The sequence below is a fragment of the Protopterus annectens genome, chromosome 7.part0, assembly GCF_019279795.1.
Source record: "Protopterus annectens isolate FY-2018-M chromosome 7.part0, PAN1.0, whole genome shotgun sequence".
Taxonomy (NCBI): domain Eukaryota; kingdom Metazoa; phylum Chordata; order Ceratodontiformes; family Protopteridae; genus Protopterus; species Protopterus annectens.
In genome coordinates, this window is record NC_056739.1 from 353,308,840 (window position 1) to 353,332,392 (window position 23,553).

General features: G+C 37.7%; 1 protein-coding gene across 7 annotated transcripts in view; it reads right to left on the reverse strand.

Annotated features, from left to right (window-relative positions):
- The window catches only part of LOC122806463 (plasma membrane calcium-transporting ATPase 1-like), a 1,798,374-nt gene that overhangs the window by 1,133,377 nt on the left and 641,444 nt on the right, over positions 1-23,553 (reverse strand). The window lies entirely within an intron of this gene.

Genomic DNA, 23,553 nt, shown 5'->3' on the forward strand with positions numbered 1-23,553 from the left:
CCTGTGAGACCATTCACATCCATTCATCCTCAACCTCTTTTTCCCATTTTGTACATGGTTTACGGGTGTCACTTCAGCAGTGACAATCATCACGAGCCAAGGTTTACACAAGGTCTAGCCTTGCTGTGGCATTTCATTCGTACTAATCACTCACACACACACTCTCACCTACGAACAATTTACAGTGTCTAATCCACATATTGCATGTCTTTGGAATGTGGGAGGAAACTGAAGCACCCATGTGACCACAGGGAGGACATGCAGGCTCTGCACAAAAGGCACCCCAGCTGAGAATCGAACCAGAGAACCTCTTGCTGTGAGGCGACCGTGGTAACAGCTGCACCAGAGCGGCCACCAATCCGCACCACCATTCACATTCCCATTATGATAAGTTATTATTCCCACCTGTTATGTATTACAGCTTTTTAAAAAAATGCCTGGTTTAAGCTTTTGTGTTGCAGGATGATCTTTTATACAGTTGTTTCTTGACATACGCATTTGAAAGTATGTTAACATCTTACAAAACTTTTTATTTTAATGAAAACCCTCAGACCAAAAAAAACACACACAACCTATGAACTTAATACAAACCCACAAGACTATGTATATCTTCAAATAATGAAGTTTAACCATTCTAATAGGACTGACAGCTACACTTGAAGGCTTTAACTGACCCATAATTAAGGATACCCATGCTAAAATGCATGGTACAGCCTGTGGTTCTACTTAAACTAAGTGCTGTTTTTGTCTTATCTTTATTCCTCCCCAGAATGCAGAAAACTTGAATGTTTCAGAAAACATTATCTTTTAGTCACTGAAATAATAAAGTATTCTGTTTTTATTGCCCTCTTTTCAGCTTGTCCCAGATACACAATTGACTTCCACTACAAGCTTCTCATGTTGCACTGTGAACAATTATGCTAAAGGAAAACATTTCATTCCCCTATGCAAAAGTAAGAAAAAGCATTTCAATTTTACTTGTACCATAATCTGTATGCATTTATAACCCGCCTATTATCTTAAACATGCTTTTGTCCAGGCTTTCTTCTCTTTTTACACTGCAGTGCCTACTAAACAAGAAACAAAGAAAATGTGTGCCTGTTTACTTTAGTATCCATATAACACAAAGATAATTGAAAATGCTTTACTATATAACATGCAATATATGTCATGTTTAATAAAAGTACTGTGAAGAACAACAATTATTTTATTTACAGTTACTTCTTTCCGTCCTCTTCCCCAGTCCTTAATGACATGGATTAGGACAAATGCTTTGGTGTCCCCTAGAAGTGTAACAAAATCAAAAAATTCCAGTACTTCCCCGTTTTTTGTTCAGCCATATTTCATAAATATGACTGATAGTTTGTAATCCCATATTTATTCATTCATTTCCAAGTTGCTGATTTTCTTCCTGTTGATCTCCATTTCCCAACTCCAATCTCTGGTTCATTTCCAATGTAATCCTAGTTCTTCTAGTCAACTCCTTTGCTTTTCTCTGTCACTCTGGAAAAGGTTTCACTGGCAAAGGTCTTCAGAGCTCTATTATCAGAATAATAAGAAGTAGAGTCCCCTTCTGCTTGATAACTCACTTTTTGTTGGACAAACTTTTGTATTTCCTTGTTGGTGTGTTCTGCATCAAAAAATGACTTTGATCCTCCAGGAAAAAAAATATTCTAAATATAGCTGGATACAGCAGCTTGAACCTCTCTGATGCCTCTCGACATTCTCTGATTAATGGAATAAACTTACTCCTCCGCCTCCTCTGCCTGGTGTACACTGAACAATCATTTTCTACAAACACTCTACAGTCTTCAGCTTTTAGTACTTTGTCCTTCTGCCACAGTTTTGTCAGGATTAACTATTTCTGCTGGTAGGATTGCATCTTTACTATTAGAGATCTTGCTGCTTTTTCATGGCCAGATTTGGAGCATACAAACAATGTACCCTTTCAAAAAACAACTCTTGCTGTTGAATACCCATCCAGTTGCTTATTTGTACTCTCACAAAATTAATACAGTCTGTTCCTTCCAGTTTCTCTGGTGTAACAGAAAATCTTAGGTTTTCCCTATGTGCTCCCATCCTCCAATTCTACCATTTTTGAAACATCTCTTCTTGAGTAGTCTCATACCCAACCAGCCTTTTCTTCATTGAGCAGGGACACAGGATCTGAATTGTTTAGACACAGTAAGGCCTAGTTAAGTTTAATTGTGATGGCTGCCAAAAAAGCAATTAGTAGAAAATGGAAATCAAAGACTAAACTGACTGTATTTGAAGTACTGATTTTTGTGAGAGAGACAAAATAATTGGAAGAGAGATCTTTAGAAAAGATAAGGAGCAAATTACATAGAAATAAATGGAAAGTGTGAGAACACCACATTCAGAATAATGTTCAGGAGGAGGAGTGAAGTTTAAGGGGAAAGCAAGAATTGAGCAATTTACATAAAGCTGTACTGATTATATTTATAAAGAAACAAAACCGAAATTATTCTAATGTAAGTACAGTGGCTATAAAAAGTGTACACACCCCTGTTAAAATGCCAGGTTTTTGTTGATATAAAAAATGAGACCAAAATAAATCATTTTAAAACTTTTCCCACCTTTAATGTGACCTATAACCTGTACAATTTAATTGAAAAACAAACAAACCTGTTAGGGGAAAAATATAAAAAAATAAAAAAAACGTGCAATAAGCTGGTTGCATAAGTGTGCACACCCTTAAACTAATACTTTGTTGAAGCACCTTTTGATTGATCACAGACAGGATGTTGGGTTCATTCAGCTGAATCAAAAGCAATATCTACTTAAAAACATCTTTAGGCTATCAGTCATCTACAGTGATTCTCTGCCCATGAAAAAGGTGCCATGTGAATCACTGAATCATCTGTTAAACGTTCTTTTAAAATGTATAAAGTACACTTTCCCTCATTAAAGTGAGTTGTGTAATTCCATACTGCCTTTGCATATGTTTGGCTACTTTGTTATAACAGGAACCATCACAATTACCGCTGCTCATTTCACCAAATCATAAGGCGCAGCTGAATAAGGCAGGACACAGACAACTTCACACTGCATGTGTGGGGGGGGGGGGGCACAAAAATGATACAGCAATGTTTCCACTAACTGAAATTCTAAAGCACAGGCTGTGAATAGGACCATGGTTGTCGTTCTAGCTTCTATACTAAGGTAGAATAAATAGTTGTGTCTTAGCTTCTGTATAAGATGGAATAAATAGTTGGGTCTTTCCTTCTGTAAAAGGTGGAATAAATAGTTAGAAGGTTTGCACATTGGTGAGCTAATACAAAGTTCTGACAAATAAGTGTACTGCTCCTGATTTTTATTCTATACCTTCATCCACCTATAGGACCCACACCAAATTAAACATCACTCTCCAGATGGCCTAAGTGACAACCACCCAATACCCTCCTGTATTCTACTACATACTGTCCATTTGTAAAGTTGTAGGTTTAAAAGAGATTAAAATTATTCACTACTAAAATACTGCTGCTTGCTGCATGTACTGTCACATCTGGCCTGTCAGACTGCCACAGCAAAATTTCCCATAGATGACTCTGTTAATGGCAGCAGTAGTAATCTGTCTGTTAACCTTAATAAAATATAAACAGCTACCTACACCAAACAGGTAATGCTGGACAATGGCAAAAACCACATATTAGAGGAGGGTGCTGGGAGTCTGTACTCTTCTTAAAAGATACGATGCGACAACCCTCAGATAAACAAGCAACCACATCAAAAATGCTGTCTATTCATGGCAAGGTGAGGGAAGGCTGCATTAAAGACTCAAGTCTTAAAAAATATTACAAACAGGAAAAAAGTTACAAGGAATCGGCAGATAAGGTTAAAAATACAAAAGGCTAGTGCTGTAACCTGAATACAAACATTAACTGGAGTACGTCAGCCTCAAAACTAACCTTCTGAACAGCTTTTTTCTATGTCTGACCAAAAAAAAAAACATGGCCTAGCCATTGGCATAACCCACTTAGTAGGTATCTGTCCAAGATGCTTTTGAAATGGAACAGTGGTAATGACATTAAACTTAGGTGGTAATCACCTGGTGGGGAAACACTAAAATAGGCATCATGTACAAGGAAGTTCAGAATAAACCATGCTGCACTGTCAACCTATACAAAGACTAGAAAAGTGGTTGATTTTTGCTATGTACACTTGTTTCCTCCCACAGTCCAATGACATGCTGTAGGTGAACTTGAAATCTTCCATTTTTCCTGCAGGTGTGTGTGTGTGTGTGTGTGTGTGTGTGTGTGTGTGTGTGTGTGTGTGTGTGTGTGTGTGTGTGTGTGTCCTGCAACAGACTGGTGTCCTATACAGGATTAATTTCTCTGCCTTTTGCCCACCTAATGCAAAACTAGAAAAAAGGGTACTGTGGGTAACTTAAGAATGAATGAAGGAACAAATTACTTTAACATAATTGGAGGGTGCCTTAGGAAAGCACTTCCAAATTAAACAAGACAAGATGAGGAACAGGGGAATAGCAAATATGTCACTGCACATGCAGCACACCTGTATCAGAAATAAAAATAATTTTCTTACACGGTGGCTTGTAATGGTGTACAGAACGGATAAGCAAACTTTGAAGTAATAAGGCACAAAAATATGTTAGCTGAAGTACAAAAACACAGGACAAAAGCCAAGCCTGTAGAGGGGGTGGCAAAGTGTTAAGAGAAGGAAGAAAAGTTTAGAGGTATACTTTTGAGCAAAAGGAAAGATAGTGATTCTTAAGAAGAGTGAATGTCGGCAAAGGCTGACATGGAAAAGGAAAACAAAATTTCTTGCCAGCATTTACAAAAGTGGAAATGAGTGAAAGGACTTACAGACATTTCTGACTGTAGTATGAAGTGGTTGACCATATTTCAAGTAAAAACAGCTACAGAACTTTAAGTACCTACCCACAGCCACCCCCCCCCCCCAAAAAAAAACAACTTTTGGTGGACACAGAGAGAGGACTGAGACGTGTTTAAAAATAAGAATTATGTGAAAATGAACTGGCACCTGTGGAGCAGAGAAAGGCAGAATTACTCGATTTCATGAAAGTGTAATCATGATGGGCACATTAAATACACACCAAATAAGTGTGGTCTCAGCAGTATGAAAAGTGATGAGATCACCTTCCAAGGAAGGAAATGCTTTGGAACTAGAAGCCTTGGAGTGGGATGGTTGTTTTACAAAATGCAGCATAAACTGAAACCAACAAGGTAAAGTCAAACAAGTTTTCCTGAAGTCTCTGATATAGAGACTGAACAGAAAAAGTGTGCGAATGTAGTCCATCTACTAGATGCAACAGTGGAAATGGACATCTAAATATCTATACAAATGATACTGCAGGAGTATTCTCAGGGAATTGCATATGCCCAGTAACACAATGTGCACTCGCAGAGGATACTAAAAGAAGCAATAAACATGAAACTGACTACTTTTAAGGGTATTCCTGATGACTGGATGGGTAGACACATATTTACACTAAGCATATCATGTACAACCCTGTTAGATTTGGGAGGTAAGCAACATTAACTGCTTGAAAAGGGAGGCATGAACTTCTACAAGAGTCTTCTTAAATGTGTATATGCCTAGGCATCTTATGGTCCTCGTGATTACTTGCCTAGCATTGCACCTATGCAATTGGCAAGATTAACTGGAATGGCCTAACTAAACACAGAGATAATGACAAATGTAAAGTATCACACCTTAGGGGACTTCAATTTTACCAGCAAAAAAGGAAATACCCAGATATACTTGCACTATAAAACATACACCTGAATAACGGTATGCAAAGGCAGAAAGGAGGGCAGACAGAAGAGCTGCAGCAATACACTAATATCAATCTCTGCAGATGGATAAATACCATGTAGAGTGCTGTGAGAAGTACTCTGCTAACTCCACGTCTGCAAATAAAGGGCGGCTGTTGTTGAGATAGCAGTAAATAAAATGGTAACGATGAAGCTACAATGAAAACAGGCTGAAGAATGCATGTTGCATCAACATAATAGACTGAAAAAATCTTTAGCTCTTTTTTGTGAGTCACAAGTCCTTGAGAAAAAGCACCTTTTACAAAGAGCTTATTAAGTAAGTACAATCAGAATCACTAACAAAAGGCCGAATCATTCAAAGGTAATGTGACGAACCATTCTTCATATGGGAACTGGATATGTGGAACAACCTTCCTGGACAGATGTAGAGCAGAAAAACACAAAGTTTTAAAAGAATGTGTTGAAACAGGGTTAGAAAACAGACTGAAATAATAAAAACTGTGTGGTCACTCAATCCCAAAGAGGGGGATTACAATAAGAGGAGAGCCCAGTGAAAAAAGGGACCACCTACTTGCAGCATAAAATCACTGTGGCAACAGGGAAAAATAATCCTGGCATCTTTTTCTTTAACTTGATAATTCAGCATTGGTAGCAACTGTTTTCATTCAGATAAAAAAATAAATCTGAATGCAGGTCATGGGGGTAGACACTTTGTACTTGTTCCTCATTAAGCAATTGCACAGCCTACACATCTCTTAAATATATAAATACATTGAATATTACCTGCCTTGAGCCAGTGAGCGTGAGACAGTCACAAACAAGCAACGAGGGGAAATGGCACTACACAGACAACAAATAGTTCATCATTCTGTGTCTACTAAGGTACAACCAGTATTAAAAGGACTGTAATGGAGAAATTATTTTACATCAAAATTTTCTATATAATGTTTGTTCTAAGAATAAAAACATATCCACAGGTAGCCAATTTTCCAAGCACAATAATTCCATATGGGGAGACTGTGACGATAAGTGAAGGCTGCCAGCCTAGCCAGATAGAATTTTGTAGATAATTCTGTCATTTGTAAATATTAATGTAAGTCACAGGCTTGTTCTCTTAAATGTGAAAAGACTGCATTAGATATTGAACTTCAAAACTGTAACAACAGTGCACTCTGCTGTAAGAAAGCTAAGTCAAGCATTTTATGACTGTCTTTGATGTCAAAATTTGGAGCCGATATGTCTGGATGAAGGAATTCTGCCTATTGTTTTGAAGCCAGAGTTAATGGCTTGAATTTGCATGTATAATTTCTTTTATTGCTCTGGTTCCTGACCAGCTGCAAGACCAAAGGGGCTATTAGCCTCTAAGAGTCTGTTAGCCTGGGAACCAGAAAGAAATGGTGTAATCTGAAATGAATCAGTGGTACTGTGTTATCAATTTAAGGTGAGAATGAATGACAGCATTTGTCTTGAGAACATCCAACATCATCACCAACACTGCCTGAGTCTAGATGCAATTAGGATTTTAGAACTGTGTTTTCTCTTAGAAATAGCTAGGAATTAGGAAGATTAGATCAAGTGTTTTTCTGCGTTGATGTCAGAACGTTTCTACAGTATTATTTTAAGTATTTCTCTGTGATTTCTGAACTATTGACTAGCACTGTGTAGTAAGAAGTATTGTCTTGTGTTTTTATTATTAAATACTTTAAAATCTTTCAAGTGTGACTGTTTTGTGTAGAGATAATTTAAGCTCTAAGAGTACATTGCATATATATATATATATATATATATATATATATATATATATATATATATATATACCCGCGGTAGTGGTGCTGCGGTAGCGGTGTCACCTCACAGCAAGACGTTGTCACGTTCGATTCTCAGCTAGAGCGTCTTCTGTGTGGAGGCATGCGTGAATGGGTGTGCCTTCGTTGAAGGTTGTATGTTAGGGCTGGCAACTCAGTACGTAAAAATCTACTGCCAATTATTAGCAGACCGGAGTTCCGCTGTGGTGACTCCTAACCGGGATAAGCTGAAAGACACAACAAAAACAACATATATATATATATATATATATATATATATATATATATATATATAGTGATACTGTACCAAGTCACTCCAAATAAGTCTTGACTGTTAGGTTGCACTTACCATTTGGATAATAATATTGCACAGCAAGCCTGGCTAACTATCTCTAGAATGTGTACAAAATATGTCAACCAGTTTACTGTGCAATTTAATTTAATCCTGACTTGCGCTCAGGATTAACTCTAACCTGTGGAACTTGTTTAACTTGCTTACTTATGTAATCTCTGTAAATAGTCTGTTTGTAATATGTATTCCTGGTATTACCTAATGCTGTATCTGCTTACCCTTGGAGCTTTTCTCCCCGGGGCTCCGGTGAAAATGGACATGCATCCAGTCGGACTATCCCAGTCAACAAATGTAAAATAAAATAAAGTAATAATTGGACACCCTTTTAAGGGCCTTTGAGTAGGTGATAAATATTAGCTGAGTGGTGGCAGTGATTTCTACCGTATAGTCTGGGTAAAAGGGGCACAGATGGAAAACCTGTGCCAGCCTTCCCCAGGAGTGTCTGTGTGGTTGTATAAACTTATCTCAACGTGTGTGTATGTCAGCTACTTGGCCAGGGACACGAAGCACTGTTTGGACAGAGAGGGTGCTGGAGGTTTTAGCTTGCCCACTAGGCTGAGATCTGGACCCTATAGCTGTGCCAGTGGGGAGTCTTATTGGGGATTTGGAGAGAAGGGGAGAAACCAGCCCCAGACTGACTGTGATCTCGGAGTGCTCTTAAGGGAAATTGTACTTTACTGTGTGTGTATTTATTATCCTTTCTCTATATGGACACCCCTCACTGGTGTTAGTGGTGAGGTTTGAGGCTCTTGATTGCTGGGCCACTGCACGGGCGTCACAGAGGCATTACTGGGGAAGTAATATATCTTCAAAGTGAGAGGGGAGGACCTATTTTTGCAACAATGGGCCTCATAAGACCCCCGATAGCTCATTAGTTTTATAATATGTTCACCCTGCTGTTCATTACTGTTTGCTTAACTTTTAGGAAAAGGCAACACATTAGTTAACTTGAAATTTCAACCTGTACATAAGGCAAGTCAAAGGGTAGAAAACATGAATTAGGCATTTCACTCCACCGTCACATTCTAGGATTTTGTGGTTCACTAGGAAAGTTGCATTCTTGCAAAGTTTATTGCACGGCATGAGCTGTGCTACAGCTCTGTGCCTGACAGTCGTGGTGAGAACAGCTCAGCCTCCAAAGGTTGGCACTCCTGCTATAAAGTGAACATAGTGTTATCAGCATTGCAGCTACTATAAAACAGTATGAATTTTTTGGCAGGCAACAGAATAAAACAGTGTGATGCTACTCCAGTTTTTGAAAGCTCAGTCCCAATAAAGACAGCATTTTCAGTAACTCACATGAAATATTCTTCCATACAAAGTTGTTACAGTAAATCCTGTACCTCCCCCATCACTACTTAGCTGAGAAGTCCAGTTTTAACTGATTAAATAGCTCTATTGCAATCAAAGCACGAGCCTGTGTGAAGGGTACTGATTACCAAAGTGCTTCCATGCAAATGAGCCAAAACAATAAAAATGGCAACTTTCGTCCACTAAGTGCATACACAGTTGTTAACTAACTTTGAGGCTCATATGTTAGGGAATTCCGAGAACATGTGGGATTCATCTGATACCCTACGAGGCTAAACAGCTAGTAGATGTTATTAAAAGTGGAGTTCTAACCACAATCAATGTAGAAGACTTAAACATAATGATTTACCTTGCGCTACACTAGTTATTCACATTAACACGTCAGCACAGACTACTGTAGAGAAAAAGCACCCACAGTAGTTCCACCCTCTCTCAATGATCCTCAACACCTACACAGCGACTGATCATCACCTACCACGACATCTAAAGATAGTGCAACTTGGAAGACATAAAAGGGAAATGATAAATGTCTCTGTAGCATACATACATCTCCACCAATGTATCCTGACTATGCTGCAGAAATATGCAGCATACACACTTCCACCAGTGCATCCTGACTGTACTGCAAGACTCTGCAGAGCATTCAACTTTGTCAGTTTATCCTGACCATACTGCAAGATTCTGTAGTGCATTCTGTCTAAACTTTAGGGCTCTGATGAGCATAATTAACCACTGTTGCATACTGACTGCATTGCAGGAGTATTGACATGCATATGTCTCCAATCAGTGCATAATGACTGTACTGCAGGATTTTTTAATGCATCTCAACTGGACTGGAGAACTTTATGCATACATCTCAGTCAATGTATACCAACCGTACTGCAGGACTTTGTAGTGCTTATGCATCCCTTAAAGCATACTGACCATACTGCAGGATTCTGATGAGCAGAAGTTTCCATAATTACATACTAACTGTACTACCAGATTTTGTAGTGCATACATCTCCATCAATTCATACAGACGGTACTGCAGGACTCTTTAAAACAAATGTCTCCATCAATGCATACTGACTGTACAGGGCTCTATAATGTACATGTCCTCACTGCTGCATCCTACATAGACATCTTCCTCAGTGGATACTGACAACACTGCACAACACAAACATTTCCCTCACTGTACCCTGTGAGCACCGCAAGACTCTGCAACATACAGACATTATCACACAACAAATTCCAGATGCGACAGCATGCACGTGCACACACACACACACACATTAATCACTGCATCCTGACAGGTTCTGTAGGAATCTGTAGCACCCACAGATCTCCAGTGGCTTAATCTGACAAGCACTTCAGGACTCTGTTGAGCCCACATATTGCCATATCTGTATCCTGAGCAAGACAAATCCATATCAGGTAAAAAAAAAAAAACCTTCGTTGAAAAGTGAGTTACCTGAAAGCAACATGTTCTTGCACACATGCACAGACACCTCCATCAGTGCATTTCAGTAAGTACTGCAGGACTATTGCAGCATGCATACATCCCTATCACTGCATGATGACAAGTACTGCAGAGACCCACCCATCACCACACATGCATACATACACAGACACCTCCATCAGTGCATTTCAATAAGTACTGCAGGACCCCTGCAGCATGTATTCCCTATCACTGCATGATGACAAGTACTGCAGAGATACACACACACACACACACACCTTCACTGGTGCATCTTGCCACACACAATTCAGAAAACAAAGATGGAAGAATCCAGTGACTTTGCCAATAACCGTACACTGCATGACTCACAGAAAATGATGAAGAAACCAATAACAGACAGCACACTCCATGATTTTAGAGCATGCTGTGTGTTCCAAACATATGATATTTGCAAAGAATTTAGATTATTTCTTTGAGAAAGGGGGCTCTCCTGTATATTGGGATAAAAAAATCAAATGTAGACAGATGGCCTTTGGTGGATATTACTGCTGGGAAGAAGCGGACTTGAGTTCAGTGACTGCACCTAGAAATGGAGGTTTAAAGTGGGCATCTAACACTAGTTTGGATGTTAACTTAGAAAAAACAAATAAAAGAAACACAGGAATAAACAAAATATGAATATCTTGCAACGAATATACAGGAGAAATTCTCACACATTTTGAAATTAAAATTTTAATGCTTACCACATTGTCACAGAATCTTTAATGTGCATCTCTGCAGTCACTGGAAGAAGCTATGAGAACCCTCAGGTTAATAATGTTTTTTTGCGAAACTTGGTATAAGAGCCGATTCATAAAATATTCATAAAGGCTGCACAACAGGGTTCTGTAGACTGAATCCTTGTACCATCACCATGCATAATTCATGATACAGATTGGACACTGCATAATATCACCACCATACTCTATCGGACAATTTTACTTGTAAACTGATTGAAAAGATTATCAAGTGTCATTGATAGACCATGGGATCAATCCATGCTTATTCTGTGTTGGCTGAAAAAAAATTGCATTTTGTTTTCTGTATGGGTTTTTAACCACCAAGTGGCAGGCAACATATTTCTGAGACTAAGAAAGCAGAGGTCCCAGGACATATCCAGACAGATGCTGTAGAGGGTCGTCTCAGGACACAGCTTACGTGCAGCTTTGGTAAACTGTATACTCTTTCACAGTGATCTTCAGGCCAAACTGATGAATTTATCCCATCACCACCTCTAAAGGATGGCATTTTTGTGAAGTAAAAAAGATTCCTAATTTAAGCCACATTTTCTTATAAATTCCTAACTTGATCCATATTTTCTAATACAAAAAGTTCAGTATGAACCATGTTTTTTTTTTTTTTAACCAAGTGTTCTCATTTAATTAAACAATATGCCCCCCCTCCCCACAGACTGACTCACACACACACACACACACACACACACACACACACACACACACACACACACACACACACTAATATATTTTCTATATACAGTTATTCTGCACTGGAGGAACAGAACAGAAACAACAACACAGCTCTCTGAATTTCCCATGCTTTATCAGGTTTGCTTTTAGTAAATAATGAGGTCTGTGCAGCCCTTTACAAACTACCTGCTTTCCATTAAGCATGGCCAGCATACTTTGGGAGATTTAACTATCATCTTCCATAGTAGCAGGGCTTCTAGCCTGGAAACCAAACACGTCCAGTACTGTAAACCCTGCCTGAGCTCCGCTTCATAAGTTTTTCATACTGCACTTTTAAATCAAGACAAACACTTTTTTGTACAAAAGTGAAAAACAGATGGGGGCATGTAATGTGAAAAGTTTGGTTACTGATAAAGGGTGCAATAAAACTGAACAGGCAGACATCAGATCCATGGCACAAAGCCTCAGGTGTCACCAGAACCCACTAGCTACCTGGGAGCTCAACCATTAAATAACAGAAGGTGGAGATGAGCAGCCGATGCCTCTTATCCATTACTGGGGAAAGAAGGTGGTCTAAACCATTGCTGTACCGACACTCACTGGAGAGAGAGCTGCACAGCATGCTGTGTATAACAAAGGAACATGTACTTCGCTTTACCAAGATGTGTCGGGGCAGTAGACTTCATTATGCAACTAAAGGAATGCAACAAATGTACAAAGAAAGGCATAGCAGGCCCTTCCACTTGCAAGCACATACAAGAGCCACTGGAAGAAGGGTAATGGACAGAGACATGGAAAATCCTTCTCTGGTGATCGGCTCTCACAAAATGGTTATGGGGAATAAAAGAGCACAGTTACAATCTGGCACTGGTGGACAGGAAGTTATTGTCATAAGGAAGCTGAGTAAAGAAAAAGGAATATTAGAAAAAAAATACAGGTAGTTTGTCTGAAAACAACTTTTTTGTACAGCGGACAGAGATATGGGTATGGAGATGTATGAGACAAATCTGGATCAAGTCTTTAATTTCCCTTCAGCAAACCATAATAAAAGATGGGTAGCAGTATGACAAGTCTAACTCATCTGTAGTGTTACTCAAAGGGATGTTTACAGGTGAATCGTATCGAAAGTCATTGCCTGAAATGGTCCGATGTTAAAGGGTCAGCCAAACGCTATAACATGAAACACTGATAAAGCACGAATCATGTCCTGTGAAATAAGGATATGTTATACCTTAAAACAAGTAACTGATAAAACAGTGCATAGTTAAGGTGGTATCCCTCAAAAATAAATGCATATTAGTGGCACTGATACAAGAGTGAAACGGAAAGGGTAAAGTGAATACATTATGAAACACTACTAACAGCGCCACAGCCAGAATAGTTTAATACGCATATTAACAGTTTTAGAGAAGGCAACAACAAGCATTATTTTAAAAGGACAATGGAATGATTTATTACAAATGGTCAACTCGTAGTTTGACTGTTATTTCTCAGACACATCTAAATCTAGTACTGTACTAGTTTTACATATTCATTACTACATGAAAATAACCTGTCCGGGTATAAAGGAGTAGTGAGGTAAAGAATCCTTAGATAACATCAGGACAGAATACAACTGAATGGCTTAGAGTACGGTATGGCTTGGGACCATGTTAGGTTACCTGTTTCAACAATCATTATTGAAAAGTTACATGGCACTTGCTAAGAAAAAGCGATTAGTACAATGACATACAATGTGGTGTGGAGGATGTGGGGTGTGTGAAAATTATGCTAACTAACTACAGCCCAATTAGTCTAGCAAGCACAGTCTGTAAATGCTTTGAGAGGACCCTATTCAAATAATAAATGACTAAGCTACTGTCAATCCCCTCCCCCAACATGGATTTAGTAAGGCAAGATTATGCATGTTATAAACCTAATTCCACCCCCCCCCGTGTTTGAGGCCTTGGATCAAATCCTACTTGTGGATACATGAGGAATAACCTCCTATACAGTCATTTGGTGGGGTCTTGGCTGAGTGACAGAGAAGTCAAAAGCTAGGATAAAGCATAGTTTGGCCCTTTTTGTATCTATGGATGCTTCATATGGTTCAGTCTTGGGTCTATTTTTATGGCAACCATACCAAATGCGGGTAGCATTCAGATGGAAGAGTTTGTTGATAATGATGAAGTAGCTGCAGTGAGTAGAATATCACATGATCAACTATGCCTGCAGCATTACCTGGAAGACTTGCATAACTGGGCTACGAAAAATGACATTTCATTTAAAAGTAATAAATGTAAATGAATGCACCTAATTCAAGATATACTTATGCCATTAAAAATTATACACTATCAGACTGTATTGTGTTAAAGGTGATGATAGTCAAAACTTAACTTCAGCATTAAGGACCTTCTGCATCATTAAAACTATTCTGTGGTCTGGCATGTCTAGACACAGATCTAATTAATTCCCTTGTACAAGGGACTTACAGGACCCTTTACCGAGTATCGTTCTGCTTTTTTTTCACACATTTCTGGTAAACAAATTGTAAAGAATTAAAGGTATTTTATCAGGAAAGGTAAATCAGTTAAGAGTGCTTTCATGCAGATACAGGCTTGGATAGTTAGATCTCTTCTCAACCTACTATAGACTGTCTACAGGTGACTTAATTTCTATAAATAAAAGTTTTCAGAATGAGATGCTTACACGTTCATTTTGGTGACCATACTGCGGGAACAAGAAATAAGCTGCATTTGGAAGTTAGAGTACCATTTTGCAGATAAGGGCTGTCAGTTCATGGGGTAGACTTTTATCATGAGTAAGGTAATTAAAAAGCGAGTTGTTTTACCTATTTCAGGTGGAGGTCATCAGGCACGACCATAGATTTCTGGAAGTATGTTTCTATATGGCCTCTAAGGCGGCCCTGAGCTCAACAATAACACTAAACACAAAGGGATTAAAACTATGAGGAACAGGCAGTGAAGGATTCTACTAGTAATGCGACTGCAAATAGAGAGCGAATAAATATAATCTACACTTTCTGTAGAGGGCAGAGAGATGAGTTGGTTCTTACCTGACTGCCAGTGACTTTCTGAAATGCTGGGTGAAAACTGCAATCACACTTTGTTTTTCTTCTTGCTTTTATTATGAGAGATTGTAAATAACTCATGTCATGTCTTTGATCATTAACTCTTCCAAAGCCACCCATTACATGTAATGCCACAGAGCAGCTGTAAATAAGGGGCTCTTTCCCCCACCCTACACAGACTTAAATATATCAACTCCAGTGTCATGCAACACTGGGGAAGGATGAAACTCCCCAAAATAATACACAGTGGTCTTGGGCAACTGTTTGCTTCACACTGGCATAAGTAATTTCAAGATTCCCTATTGCTCCGTCGCAGACGCAGGTTGTCGAATGTGTCTTTGTCGAACTGTAAAGCCCGAAAAGGCAAAATAGCGCAGCGGCGTTTCAGCAAATTCTTTCCCTGGGAAGAATTTGTTTGGCCGCTTTGGCTACTCTGCCTTTTCGGCACTGTAGTGTGATCTCGGGTTGGTATATTTAAGTAGGGGGGTATAAAGTAATGTTTTACTTTTTTTTTTTTTTATTCGGAAAAGCGATTGTTTTCCATTGGAAAATAATTGCTGTTTTGAAGTTTCGACGTTGTAAGCTTTCGCTTACATGGGGTCGATTATCTGTCGTTCACTCTTCTGAGCATGTGATATGATAATATAGACCAAATTTCAAAGATGTTATTCAAGAATATATGAGGAACCCTTACTGGTTTACGTCACTAGGAGATAACCACACCATTTAGAGTGAGGGTCTCTATGCGGACTGCAAAGCAACAAGAAAATCATGCCATTCAAATTCTAGGGCAGCTTTCATCAGCACTTAAACCCACAACTTTTGAAGTCTTCCAGTAAGAATGGAACTAATCATTACTACACCTGCCAAGCACTTGATTCTTTTGGTTAGTGTCACAGTTTTCCATGTGATGTGGGTCTTATTAAAACAGAAGAACAACAAAGCCTCGGAACACGAATCTCAGCCAATATCCAGTATCAAACTTTACGTAAATCATCTTCAAATGATTGTTATATATAATGTCACAGCCATAGTGGAGACAACTATGTGAGTTATGATAATAAATGAGGACATCCAGGTGCAGACCACCATATCAATGCCGGATTACATATTAAATGGACCACCTGGGAGTGGTGTGCAAGCTGAACACTGATGTCTCAACATAACAGATCCAGCTGGTAACTTTAGTCACACGTGTATGCATATATGAATAAGAAACCAGATTTATGAATAAAAAATTAGATGCTAACAATTTTTTTCAGCAAGACAACTAGTGGCAAAATATAACTTTGAACAACTTGATAGACAGGTTTGCCAATATATTCACCTGGCACATACAATTAGCTACTGGAAGTCATCAGACTATGCAGAAACACTCTAAAGCATCACCAGTTCTGAGTTCCCTTCTTGTTTTCTCTTGGTCACCAGTGTCACCAGTTCTGAGTTCCCTTCTTGTTTTCTCTTGGTCACCAGTGTCAACCACAAAAAGCCACTCAGATGTCTATCATTACAATCTGCCAATATCAGTCAACATACACAATCTCTGCAGAAGTAAAAGTCATGTGGATAATTCCACATTAAAGAGATCTATAACTAATGAACACGTTGCTGCTGGCAAACAAGTTATGATTCAGTGTTTCATGTACAAATTCACTGTCTGCTGCCCTAAGAAGAGACTGCCCATGCTACATTAAAAAAATGGTAAGCTGGTAATATTGCAACAGGGAATGGCTGTCAAACCTGCAACAGGTTCAGACTTACCAGGCATCTTATCCAAAGGAGGACACCCTCAGGAGTGCAGCACCCCCATCCCCCCTTTAAGAAGGCACTGCAATATCAGCACTCCACATATGTGGTGTGGGAGTAGAATGTACAGCCTTCTGCACAAAGAGCAAGTATGCTATCTGTTGTGCTACTAACACTGCTTTTAAAATTTATAGCAGAAGCACTGATGAATATTTGGTAAACAAAACAGTTACATACTGAAAACAGATTAGCATGTGCAACAGTAAATTTCTCTTTCCTTCAAATTCAACATTCCTTCTAAATGCACAGAAATTCAACGTTCCTTGAAATTGCACAGAAACTCGAAATTCCTTAAAAGTATGCATAAACTTAACTGTCTTTGAAAATGCACAGAAGCTCAACAGTCTTTGAAAATACACAAACGCTCAACAGTCTTTGAAAGTGCATTAACTTAGCATTCACTGAAAATGCACAGAAAATTAACTCGGCATTCTTTGAAAAAGCACAGAAACGTAACTCAGCATTCTTTGAAAATGCACAGAAACTCAACAGTCGTTGATGACAGCTGGTGTAGAGGATTCAGACTCTGGGGTCCTATATTGAAAATAGAGGGTTTGAGCCTGAATGAGTCAACCAATTTGCCATTTCTAACTGGGGCATTTTACACATAAACACACTAACCTGTTTCAGGAATAATCCTTTCATTCTCTGTGTTCAGCTGGAGAAGCAGCCATACTTGCTTCCTAGACCACACAATCCTTTTCGGTTTGAATGTGCAAGTGTGCATCTTACTCATACTAAAGATGCAAGTACAGATGCTACTAAAGACAAACACTGCATGCGTCCTTAAAGAATGGAACACACACAGAGTGAGTTCTTAAAGAAGAAATAGAAGTTTTTGTGAAAGCCCTCAGCGACTGCCTAGGTCACCTAGGTCTAGATCCAAGTCTGAATATACACATACCTATGCAAACACTTAGGCAAAATCCTTATTTAATGAAATACAGTGACGTGCTTTTCTTTGTGAAATAACAAACTTCATCAGACTAAAACAGTGTTAAACCACAAATGAACTACATAAATAGCATTTTATAAACCCACCCTACACTAATTATTAAATTATCTAATAAAGTCCAACTTGATTGTTATTAATTAAAATGTTTCTTATTATAGAAAAATATATAAACATATATATAAGTTAATACTAAATGCACTTATTAAATCACAAACCCTAACACAAGCCAGCAATAGTTGAAACCAGCTTATAATTTTGCTCACCTAAGTAATGCTTTTAGCCAAAGTATGCTATTGATTGCACAGTAGTCATCAAACCTGGCCATACATATAAATATAATTTTAGTTGCCACATTAATTCTGCTCTTTCTAAATGTAACATCCATGGGCCTCCCCCTCAGTTGCTCATGGACCTGTTGGATACCACAAAATTCAAATCAATGTTCACCATACTGTTGTATGTGTTTTGCAAGTGCATTTGTTAAGTTTATCTTTTTAATGGCATATATATACTCTCTCTTTTAGGGTTCTAGTAGTCTTCCCTATATAATAAGCTGGACAGTGCTTACATACTACAAGCAGTGCCACAATCAGAAATCAATTTATACGTTGCTCTGTTTGACATAGTACTTTCCAACAACTTCTTAATATTTAATGTACTTTCCAACAACTTCTTAATATTTAATAACAGCTACTATCTTCAAAGGGTAGGAGTTGCGATGCGGTCACCTTGTGGGACCATTTTTGCCAATTTAGTTATGGCAGGATGGGAAAAGAAATATGTCCTGGGAGGGAAGTATGCTGATAATATCATGTTATATCTCCATTATCTGGACGATGTATTTATCCCTATGGAAAGGTGATCAACGATCTGTGGAACAATTTTTGGGATACATTAGTAATACCACACACTATTTAAAATTCACACATGCCATGGATGAGCAAGAAATAAATTATTTGGATGTTAACCTTAGTAAGGATAGAATTAACCAAAGATTTAGTGCAAAAATACACAAGAAACCAACTTACTCTAACTCTTTTCTGCATTGTACAAGCTCCCATCCTTTATGGAATAAAAAAGCTGCAGTAAAAGGACAATTTGTCCAGGAAGCCAAAATGGTTAGTTTGGAAGCAGATTTTATTCTGGAGTGTAGGCATCTTACAGAGATGTTTATAAGTAGGGGTTATCCTGTTAGTTTATTGCATGAAGTGCATACTGAGGTTAGCCATAAAAAGGATTAGTGGACATTTTATACCAATCCTAAAATCAACAGGTGAGCCAGGTACATATACAAAAGGAATATAATCATATAGATTATAATGCAACCTTTATTACATTTAACGCTCATTTTTATGATATAAAAACAATAATTTTAAAGAACTGGCATTAAACTGAGGTTGAAGCACCTGTTATTAATAAATTTAAGGATGGTGTTAAAATGATAGGCAGAAGAGGCAAGAATTTAAAAACTCTTGCTGAAACGTGTCAAACAAGTTAAAGGCATGAAAAAATGTGGAATGTGTAATTTATGTAAGCATATGTATAAGGGTAAATATGTTCAAATTAATGATCAGAAATATAGTATATATAATAAATTAAATTGTAATTCGAAAGGGCTAGTATATGTGGAAATGTGGAAGCACTGTCCAGCTTATTATATAGGGAAGACTACTAGAACCCTAAAAGAAAGAGTATATGAGCACCTATATGCCATTAAAAAGATGAACTTAATAAATGCACTTGCAAAACACATAAAGCAGTACGTTGAACATAGATTTGAATTTTGTGGCATCCAACAGGGCCATGAGCAAATGAGGGGAGGCCCATGGATGTTACATTTAGAAACAGCAGTATTAATGTGGCAACTAAAATTACATTCTTATGCGTAGCCGGGTTTGAATGACTACTGTGCAATCAATAGCATATTTAGGCTAAAAGCATTACTTAGGTGAGCAAAATTATAAGCTGGTTTCAACTACTGCTGGCTTGTGTTAGGGTTTGTGATTTAATAAGTGTATTTAGTATTAACTTATATATATATTTTTTTATATATTTTTATATAATAAGACACATTTTAATTAATAACAAGTAGGATTTCATTAGATAGTTTAATAATGAAGTGAATTCAATCAGGGTATTTTATATAGGTGTGTTTTTAAAATATGAATTCTGTCATGACATCATTTCCTTTCTAGTGTAGGGCGGGTTTATAAAATGCTATTTAAGTAGTTCATTTGTGGTTTAACACTTTTTAGTCTGATGAAGTTTGTTATTTCACAAACGAAAAGTGCTTCACTGTATTTCATTAAATAAGAGTTTTGCTTGCACTCTGGCTATTTTCATTGTGGTTTCTACAGTTTGTTTTTTCGACTTAAGCAAAACCCTAAACCTTCTGGATTTAGTTGTGCACTTGGGAGCCATGCAGATGGCCCTTCCACTGCTACATTGCATATTGCCTTTCCTTTCTCAATACCCTATCTTTTCTAATGGCTTCTGATGGATTCTTGTAGTAGTTAGGTACAATTACATATTCTTACTAATTAAACAGCAGCAACTGTTCTAGAGTCAACTAAAACCACAACCAGAGATGTTCTTTCACTCATGACTCCCCTATCAACTTCTAGTTGCCTACACACCATCAAGTCCCTGGTCTACTTCTAGTTGCCTACACACTATCAGTCCCTGGTAGATAAGACAGGACTCTAACCAGCAGTGAAAACTTCTGCTTGGCCTCATCCTATTTTACTAACATTCCCTCCAGTTGTTTGCTACTAAACCCTTGGTTCCTTTGCTAGTTGCCTGTAATAAATCCATACCTCCTTCTTGCCTATTTTCTATGCCCATACTTGAGTAAATCCATTGGTAAAATCTCCTTTGTCCATTCCTGTGTTGGCCTTAGAATACCTTCTTCTACTTTACAAATAATGCTGTACAGTTATTCTTATTAAGGATCTGCAGCCAAAATCCTACCATCTCTGTATTTCAACTCCATCTGTTCCATTATCATGCCTTTCCACTTTGAGTGGTAATCTTCTACTTGTGTTCTATATTTTATATATATATATATATATATATATATATATATATATATATACACATATACATATACATATAGATATATATATATATATATATATATATATATATATATCTATATATACACACACCCACACACATGTGAGCCATAACTGTGTAGCTCTAAATTATCCTTCAAATCAAGTAACCCTAAACAAAAGGTATTCTGTAGTAAGAAACAACTTTTCCCACTTCACCCTTGCCCTCTTCCCGTAACAAATAAATTCCTTCAACTCTTTACTAATTATGGTCCACAACTTCTCCTCTGGTAGATAATAATATGCTTAAACTATGTAGAACACTGAAGAGACAAAAACATTTTTGCTGCTTGCATTTTACTATCCATATCCAAAATGGATAGCTTCCAACTTCTCAATTTTTGTATTATTTTTCTGTTTAGTCTCTTCTTGTATATTCTCATTAGCTATAACAGAATACATTTCATTGTGATGTTCCCACAGATGAGTGTATTACTGAACCAATTAATGTGCTGTTACTCAGTTTACCACTCTAGCATTTTTATCTCCATTTGGTTTATATCCAGAAAAGACATGAAACTGTTTCAAAATATTCCACAACGGTGAAATGTCCTTTTCTGCATTTATCAAGTACATAACCATTTGCAAATAACTCTAACGTTTCTTGATTACCATACCAGTTATATCCTTGAATGTGGGAGTCCCTTATTTTTCTTTACCAGTGGCTCTTAGTATAAAGCAAACAACAAAAGAAAAACAGGACACCACTTTAAGGTTCCTCTATTCAAACACAGTTTGTTGGAAAGGAACCTTACCACCTTAATTCTTACCTCTGCCTTTTAGTATATCCTTCTAAATAATTCTATTACTCTGTCAGATAATTCAAATGCTACCACTGCTCCATCAACTCTTAGGTAACATTATCAAGTCACAAGCGAATGACCTCTTGAAAAGAAGATCAGCCTACTGAAACAGGTGAAATCTATTAGAATAGGAGACAGTCACCCTCATATGCCCCACTTCTAATACACGTTTGCTAGCCTGTGGCACAGAAGGAAGCTATCTAGAAACTTGGGTAGCCTGGAACTTATCTCCATGTGTAGCTGGGGTTAGCAGAGTCTACAAAGGTCAGTTCTCCTGAGTGAAGATGTGGGATTTTAGCACTACTTGACAGTTTCCTAGTGGAGGACAAAAGGCCAACAACAAGTGAACTTTCTAATACTTAAAAGCATGTCACTGAAGATGTAAGTAGTGTGAGAGTGGGTTTCTGAAGAGCACATATACTCAACCACTTTATAAGCTACACTATGAATATGGCAGGGACGTTAGGAGTAGGACAGCACTCCACGGTTTCCCATACCCGCCTCTCACTCATAAGAATAAACTGAAGAGAATGAAAAGGTGCACAAATAAAGTATAGGGACAGATAACCACTAGTTTTACTACAAGCACAGGGGTGGGCAATTAAAAACAATGTATATATAACTGCAGTTTCTATGAGCAAAGTGTTGCTTCTGGCTGACTAAAAGGAGGATGTTGTGTGCAAGACTGCACAGTTCTTTGGTTTGGGAACATTCCTTTTCTCCTTTGTGCAATCCCAGAGTTAGTATATTTAATTTGGAGGGGGTATGGGCACACAGCACCTTTCATTGGGGGTGCAGGATTGCCCCTTTGCAAAAAAAAAAAACAATTTTTTTTTATTTTCAGTTTTGCATGCACCGAGGGTGTTTCTCGCAGCATGCATACCAGTAGTATGACATTCACATTTTTGACATATTGTGATCTGTGTTTCGATGCTGACCAAAGTACAAAGAATTTATACACACACACTCTTACATATACATATTATATATATATATATATATATATATATATATATATATATATTTATGTGCGCACATACATAAATACATACGCACATCTGCTGCTTCCCCCTCATATTTGCTATGAACATTAATTCACATTTCTTGTTCTCATCTGTTAATATTTATACATTGTTTCAATTGTCAAAGGGATTCTCTACCTTCTGTGATTACTCCGTGTTTCTGAAATTCTTCAATCAGGCTGTGCCTGGAAATGGTCTATTGTGATCAGTGTACAGTAAACAACACACACACACATATATATATATATATATATATATATATACATACAGACACACCATGATCATCATCATATATGAAGATGGTAGAAGAACTGTATACTGAAAGGTATAATAATGTGGCAAGACTGTTGCACTGGGGATTGTGCAAACATTAAGGTATTGAAGTGGCTGAAAAACACTGCAAACACGAGCCACAAAGCATCTTAGAAAATGATGAAGTCTACATCACATGGGATCATCCATTACTAACATTACAAAAGACAGATGCTAGAAAGCCGTACACAGTGGTCCAAGAAAAGACAAAATAGCATTGATCATTGAAATAGCCACACCCAGTGACTACAGTGTCCTGCATACAGACATACAAAGTTATAAAATAAATAAATACATAAATAAATAAATAAATAAATA